The 7323-nt window shown below is 48.9% G+C and overlaps 1 pseudogene; it reads right to left on the bottom strand.

The window, feature by feature from the left end:
• Positions 1-6896: 6896 nt before the first annotated feature.
• On the bottom strand, positions 6897-7068 carry LOC137302575 (U2 spliceosomal RNA; annotated as a pseudogene).
• Positions 7069-7323: the final 255 nt, after the last annotated feature.

Raw genomic sequence — 7323 nt, 5'->3', positions numbered from 1 at the left:
TGGGGTACAGTTCCGTGGACCCTGACAGTCACTGGGGTACAGTTCCGTGGACCCTGACAGTCACTGGGGTACAGTTCCGTGGACCCTGACAGTCACTGGGGTACAGTTCCGTGGACCCTGACAGTCACTGGGGTACAGTTCCGTGGACCCTGACAGTCACTGGGGTACAGTTCCGTGGACCCTGACAGTCACTGGGGTACAGTTCCGTGGACCCTGACAGTCACTGGGGTACAGTTCCGTGGACCCTGACAGTCACTGGGGTACAGTTCCGTGGACCCTGACAGTCACTGGGGTACAGTTCCGTGGACCCTGACAGTCACTGGGGTACAGTTCCGTGGACCCTGACAGTCACTGGGGTACAGTTCCGTGGACCCTGACAGTCACTGGGGTACAGTTCCGTGGACCCTGACAGTCACTGGGGTACAGTTCCGTGGACCCTGACAGTCACTGGGGTACAGTTCCGTGGACCCTGACAGTCACTGGGGTACAGTTCCGTGGACCCTGACAGTCACTGGGGTACAGTTCCGTGGACCCTGACAGTCACTGGGGTACAGTTCCGTGGACCCTGACAGTCACTGGGGTACAGTTCCGTGGACCCTGACAGTCACTGGGGTACAGTTCCGTGGACCCTGACAGTCACTGGGGTACAGTTCCGTGGACCCTGACAGTCACTGGGGTACAGTTCCGTGGACCCTGACAGTCACTGGGGTACAGTTCCGTGGACCCTGACAGTCACTGGGGTACAGTTCCGTGGACCCTGACAGTCACTGGGGTACAGTTCCGTGGACCCTGACAGTCACTGGGGTACAGTTCCGTGGACCCTGACAGTCACTGGGGTACAGTTCCGTGGACCCTGACAGTCACTGGGGTACAGTTCCGTGGACCCTGACAGTCACTGGGGTACAGTTCCGTGGACCCTGACAGTCACTGGGGTACAGTTCCGTGGACCCTGACAGTCACTGGGGTACAGTTCCGTGGACCCTGACAGTCACTGGGGTACAGTTCCGTGGACCCTGACAGTCACTGGGGTACAGTTCCGTGGACCCTGACAGTCACTGGGGTACAGTTCCGTGGACCCTGACAGTCACTGGGGTACAGTTCCGTGGACCCTGACAGTCACTGGGGTACAGTTCCGTGGACCCTGACAGTCACTGGGGTACAGTTCCGTGGACCCTGACAGTCACTGGGGTACAGTTCCGTGGACCCTGACAGTCACTGGGGTACAGTTCCGTGGACCCTGACAGTCACTGGGGTACAGTTCCGTGGACCCTGACAGTCACTGGGGTACAGTTCCGTGGACCCTGACAGTCACTGGGGTACAGTTCCATGGACCCTGACAGTCACTGGGGTACAGTTCCATGGACCCTGACAGTCACTGGGGTACAGTTCCATGGACCCTGACAGTCACTGGGGTACAGTTCCATGGACCCTGACAGTCACTGGGGTACAGTTCCATGGACCCTGACAGTCACTGGGGTACAGTTCCGTGGACCCTGACAGTCACTGGGGTACAGTTCCGTGGACCCTGACAGTCACTGGGGTACAGTTCCGTGGACCCTGACAGTCACTGGGGTACAGTTCCGTGGACCCTGACAGTCACTGGGGTACAGTTCCGTGGACCCTGACAGTCACTGGGGTACAGTTCCGTGGACCCTGACAGTCACTGGGGTACAGTTCCGTGGACCCTGACAGTCACTGGGGTACAGTTCCGTGGACCCTGACAGTCACTGGGGTACAGTTCCGTGGACCCTGACAGTCACTGGGGTACAGTTCCGTGCACCCTGACAGTCACTGGGGTACAGTTCCGTGCACCCTGACAGTCACTGGGGTACAGTTCCGTGCACCCTGACTCTCACTGGGGTACAGTTCCGTGCACCCTGACTCTCACTGGGGTACAGTTCCGTGCACCCTGACTCTCACTGGGGTACAGTTCCGTGCACCCTGACTCTCACTGGGGTACAGTTCCGTGCACCCTGACTCTCACTGGGGTACAGTTCCGTGCACCCTGACTCTCACTGGGGTACAGTTCCGTGCACCCTGACTCTCACTGGGGTACAGTTCCGTGCACCCTGACTCTCACTGGGGTACAGTTCCGTGCACCCTGACTCTCACTGGGGTACAGTTCCGTGCACCCTGACTCTCACTGGGGTACAGTTCCGTGCACCCTGACTCTCACTGGGGTACAGTTCCGTGCACCCTGACTCTCACTGGGGTACAGTTCCGTGCACCCTGACTCTCACTGGGGTACAGTTCCGTGCACCCTGACTCTCACTGGGGTACAGTTCCGTGCACCCTGACTCTCACTGGGGTACAGTTCCGTGCACCCTGACTCTCACTGGGGTACAGTTCCGTGCACCCTGACTCTCACTGGGGTACAGTTCCGTGCACCCTGACTCTCACTGGGGTACAGTTCCGTGCACCCTGACTCTCACTGGGGTACAGTTCCGTGCACCCTGACTCTCACTGGGGTACAGTTCCGTGCACCCTGACTCTCACTGGGGTACAGTTCCGTGCACCCTGACTCTCACTGGGGTACAGTTCCGTGCACCCTGACTCTCACTGGGGTACAGTTCCGTGCACCCTGACTCTCACTGGGGTACAGTTCCGTGCACCCTGACTCTCACTGGGGTACAGTTCCGTGCACCCTGACTCTCACTGGGGTACAGTTCCGTGCACCCTGACTCTCACTGGGGTACAGTTCCGTGCACCCTGACTCTCACTGGGGTACAGTTCCGTGCACCCTGACTCTCACTGGGGTACAGTTCCGTGCACCCTGACTCTCACTGGGGTACAGTTCCGTGCACCCTGACTCTCACTGGGGTACAGTTCCGTGCACCCTGACTCTCACTGGGGTACAGTTCCGTGCACCCTGACTCTCACTGGGGTACAGTTCCGTGCACCCTGACTCTCACTGGGGTACAGTTCCGTGCACCCTGACTCTCACTGGGGTACAGTTCCGTGCACCCTGACTCTCACTGGGGTACAGTTCCGTGCACCCTGACTCTCACTGGGGTACAGTTCCGTGCACCCTGACTCTCACTGGGGTACAGTTCCGTGCACCCTGACTCTCACTGGGGTACAGTTCCGTGCACCCTGACTCTCACTGGGGTACAGTTCCGTGCACCCTGACTCTCACTGGGGTACAGTTCCGTGCACCCTGACTCTCACTGGGGTACAGTTCCGTGCACCCTGACTCTCACTGGGGTACAGTTCCGTGCACCCTGACTCTCACTGGGGTACAGTTCCGTGCACCCTGACTCTCACTGGGGTACAGTTCCACGGACACTGACTCTCACTGGGGTACAGTTCCACGGACACTGACTCTCACTGGGATACAGTTCCACGGACGCTGACACTAATAATGACATACCATGGATGAATAAAGAGATAAGATCAGAATTGAAACTAAAGAAAAAGGCATTTTCTCAGCACCTGGTCAATAAAGAAGAGGATGACAAAAGGGAATACGAAGAGGTTAGGAAATAAGTTTTAAAAAAACCTATTCGGAAGGCAAAGAGGAATTACAAAATTAAATTATCAAAAAATACTTTTTAAAAAGTAAAGTATTCTACAGACACATAAATAACAAAAGGAAAATCATGATAGGGGTAGGGCCACTAAGGGATGCACAAGGTAAACTCACAGGTAACGGCAGAAATGTGGAATCATTACTTTGCCTCAATATTGACACTAACGAGATGGATAAGACATTAGAAGCAGAAATCAAAAAAGTTGTAAAGACATTTATGATAGAAAAGGGGAGATAATTGATAAACGAGTTAAACATAGAAAAGAATAGAAGGATATGCTGATAGGGTTAGATGAAGTACCTGAACTATCTCCTCCTTGAAGGCCTCCCTTTGCTCTTTAACTGTTTTACCTGATAATCTTTGTTCCCATTCCATAAGGGCCAGATCCCTTTTCAACTCACTGAAATTAACCCTCTTCCGGTTCAGTATCTTCAACTTTCATTGTCCTTGTACTTTTCCATAATTACTCTAAACCTAATCATATTGTGATCACTGTTTCCAAAACACTCTCCCATTGAAACTTGCCCCACTTCATTCCCCAGAACTAGATCCAGCACTGCTTTCTTCCTCGATCGGCTGGAAACATAATGATCAAGAACCTCAGACATTGACAAAAGCTTAAACTATCCCAGCAGCTCAATCTAATACAGCACCTCCAACTAACCCAGTAACTTAAGCTAAAACTGCACTTGCAGCAAATAGATTACCTCAAACTAAAGCTGCCGCCCTCAGTAATCCAGCACCTCAACATAATCTAATACCTCAAGCAAAAACAGTACCTCAGACCAGCCCAGAACCTCAAAATAACCTAATACTTCAAAATAATACAGCCTCCAAACTAATCCAACACTTGAAGCTAACCTAGCACCTCAAGTTAGTCCAGCACCTTAACCTAACCTCGCTCTTCAAGTAGTACAGTACCTCTAACTGGCCCAGCACCTCAAGCTAATCCAGCACCTCAAGCTAATACCATGTATCTCTGAAACTGACCACAGCACCCTGAAACTGACTCTGGTACTGCAAACTGTGTTCAGGGACCATAACTGAGGCAGTGTTCAATGACTGACTATCCCATCTCCCCAAATGAGTCAGCATCCTGAAGCTGTCCACAATACGCCCCAAACCGATCACATCATCTGCAAAAAAAACACAATACCCAGAAACTGACCCAGTCCCCACACACTTACCTCACCATCCACACATTGATCAAACACCCAAAGCTAACGATGGCATCACACGTTGGGCTTCTGCCTCCTGTAAAATGATAACTGCACTGTCACAGCAAACCACAGCATCTGTAAATGGACCTTAAACAGTGCACATTACCCCAATACTGAGCAGAGAAACCCCAAACCACAACACCCACAAACTGACACAGAACAACAAACATAGACAGCGATCTCTGATGACTCAACATGCCCAGACTGATGCCAACACTGAGGGATTGTAGAAACCCCTGACGCTCAGCCTTCGGTGTCAGCCTCGTCATGTGGGTTCATTCTGGGTTCGAGATATGTTTCGTGCATTGAATATTTTTAGGCTGATGAATCAGTGTAAGACTTTGGTTCAATCTTGGATTCTGGGCTTGTTTTCAGTTTCAACACAAATTTGGGTACTTGGCTTTTCTTTATGTTTATAATTCATTTTACATGAGTTGGTCACTTTAGAATTGGGATTGGTTCAGGGTCCCAGTTCAGTTTTATATTCTGGGTTAGTTTGGTCAATTTGAGATTCTGTGTTGTTTTGAGTTTCTGGTTCAGTATCTGGTTGTAACATACTGCACTCAAACTGACCACAAGAGCTCCAATTAACTCAGGACCCTCAAGACTAACATTCTCCACACATCCAAAAACACCCAGCACTGCAAAATATTCCACAGGACCCCGGCAAAGACTGATACTCACAGACTGATCTCAATGATCCCTAACATTACATCATATCTTAAAAACAGCAGAAGAGCCTGAAACGAACTACAGAACGAACAAGTGAACCAGTGGAGTCAGCTAGGGTTCTGGGCCAGGTCGGGTTTCCAGGTCTGCTTGGTGTTTCGGGTCTGCTTTGGGTTTGCTGTATTTTAATATTCTGAGTCCGTTTAGGATAATGGATCAGTTTAGGGTTTAGATCAGCCTGTGATTCTGAGTTGGTTGCAGTTTTGCTTTGGTTCCGGATTCCAGGTCGGTTTCGGATTCTGGAACAGTTTAACGTTCTTCCACTCTGAGAGGGAAATCCAGAGGACCGGAGCTCTTGGATTGACTCGAGTTCCTTTGGAGCTGTAACAATTTAGGCTACGGAAAGTGTCAGTATGAGGGTCTGGGTCAGTTTATGTTTCTGTACAGGTTTAGGGTTTTATGTCGATTTGGGGCTTTGGATCACTGGGTTTTGGGACGTTTAGGGTATCCAGTCATTTCAATTTACATTTTCATTTGGGGCTTAATGTGAGTTTGGAATTGTGGGTTACTTTGTAGTTATGTTGAATGTAAGATTCTGGATCATTTTCAGGTTCTGACTCAGTATTCCGCAGGTGGTCAGTTTAGGTACCTGTCACTTTTGGGATTCTGGATCAGTTTAGGGTTCCAGGTCAGTTTAAGTTTCTGGGTCACCAGGGGTTCGTGAGCTGATTTAGGGTTTTGTGCAGCTTAGTGTTTTTGGTCTCTAAAGTACTTTGGATCAGAGGGTCTCAAGAAGGGCAAAGGAATCTTGTTCATTGAGAGTTCTGTGTATGTTCAGGATTCCAGGGCACTTTTAAGTTCCAGATCAAGTTGAGGTTGTTCAGAAGTTTGGGCGTTCATGTTCAGTTCAGTTTAGTTTGGGTTCAGGTAGGGTTTGTGTCTCTGGGTCATTTTACAGTTCCTGGTTTATTTGAGGTTTGTATGTGAGTTTAGGGTCTTCCAGTGTTGGGCACCGTGTTGTTTCGGTTTGAGGATCAGATTGAGAGTTGTTGCTTATTTTGTTCAGAGTCATTGTTGGGTTCTGGTTAAGTTTAGGTTTGTGACTCGCTCTGGTTCTGCTTCAGTTTGGGGAAATGGTTCAGCGTCTGATTAAGGGTTAGTTTGGGGATTTAGATCAAGTTATGTTTCAGTGTCAGTTTTGGATTGTATCATTGTATGTTTGCCTTGTCGTGCAAGTGTCTACAAAAGATTGAGGTTCTGGGTCACTTTGTAATTCTGGTCAGTTTAGGTTTCAGGTCCAGTTTGGAAATCTTCAATATCATTTCCACCTCAATATTTATCTAGTTAATCTTCACAGCTTTAATTGAGGATTTATTCCACATTTTTTTTTAAGTACAAAATATCAACTTTATTCTCAGTAATAATACATGCAGAGACACTGGAAAAACCTGTTTTTCATTTTGAACATCTCCCCACAGGGAGGTGCACCGTTCCCAGAGACACTGCAATACTGGGTCGATGCGTGGAGTGGACGGAGCAAGCCCCTATTCCATCTCCCTGTTCCAAAAATCAAATTAATATACGGTCCCCAGATAGGGGACGTATCAGATATTAAACTGATAAGAACAGATTTTTTTCTCAAAAAATATACTTTATTCATAAAATTTGTAACAATACATGCAATACAGTTGTCATATCACATTTCAAACATACACAATACAGAATATACTTTTTGCAAGATACATAAAGTACAGTTCCATTATGATTCCAACAATACAGTTACACATTGTTCATAATTACAGTTCATGACACTCTAGGGTGCCTTATTGCATTACAATCAATAAGCTTATTGATTACAGATTCATTACAGGTACATTACATTTCATTACATAAATTTGTATTTT

Source organism: Heptranchias perlo, chromosome 35 (assembly GCF_035084215.1).
Source record: "Heptranchias perlo isolate sHepPer1 chromosome 35, sHepPer1.hap1, whole genome shotgun sequence".
Classification (NCBI taxonomy): Eukaryota; Metazoa; Chordata; class Chondrichthyes; order Hexanchiformes; family Hexanchidae; genus Heptranchias; species Heptranchias perlo.
Note: the sequence above shows the minus strand (reverse complement) of the source record. Positions and strands in the feature narration are given on the sequence as shown.